This window comes from Tenrec ecaudatus, chromosome 4 (genome assembly GCF_050624435.1).
Source record: "Tenrec ecaudatus isolate mTenEca1 chromosome 4, mTenEca1.hap1, whole genome shotgun sequence".
Classification (NCBI taxonomy): Eukaryota; Metazoa; Chordata; class Mammalia; order Afrosoricida; family Tenrecidae; genus Tenrec; species Tenrec ecaudatus.
In genome coordinates this window covers 1,127,261-1,128,115 of record NC_134533.1, presented here as the reverse complement: position 1 = coordinate 1,128,115, position 855 = coordinate 1,127,261, and positions in this window count along the sequence as shown.

The following is an 855-nucleotide window of genomic DNA, read 5'->3' as shown; positions in this document are numbered from 1 at the left end:
AGGTTTTGATGCTATTTAGAGTCATTTCTTTCATCTTCTGACCTTGTGATGCATTTCTGTACAGCTGAGTTGTTGGTGTACTGGCCTTCCATCATGTAATGTTGTCACGTTCGCTAATTCGTTACAGTCGCTGCCTACAGGGCCCTTAGGATGAGCTACACGCATCTGCAAAGCAGAAGCTTTCCATATGTCTTCCCCCTGTATCTTTTCCCATCTCTGACCCTGGCTATGACCTCCAGGAGAACGTGAAATAGAACGATGGGAGAAGGCAGTTGAGTCTGTTTCCCTTTGTCTCTGGGCAGCGCCCTCGCCATGCCCTCCTGTGGGCTCAACCTTCACTATTTTCAGAGTGTGCGGCTCCAGAGCGAGGTGTACTTTACACACGCACACACACACACACACACACACCCCTGGTGGGGAACTACCAGAGCTCCTTGGAGCCAGGACAAAGGCCTCACAGAGCTGCAGCCCTGGAAAAGGCTCTCGAAGGGACCTGTGGTTCTGTTGCACAGGTCTGGATTGGAGGGTCTCCTGGATGGGACCCCCTACATCCTCATGGCCAGCCCACCAAGGACGGTGCACAGCTGAGGGTGGCCAGGGCTCTCCGGTTCAGGAACAAGGGACGGTCCCTTGTCCATGATATTTGCGAAGGCCAGGCCCACCGATGTATAAGCCCAATGTCCCCTATGTTCTGTGAGGACTGTCCACCCTGACTTGCTCCCCATAAATCTGCCCGTGTGTCCCCCCTCCCACTGCCCACACACCCACTGACGGTACCCACTCAGCATGAGCACAGCCAGGCAGCATGTCTACTGAATTTATTCTAGAAAGCAGAGGAGAGAACAGAGGCTCTGA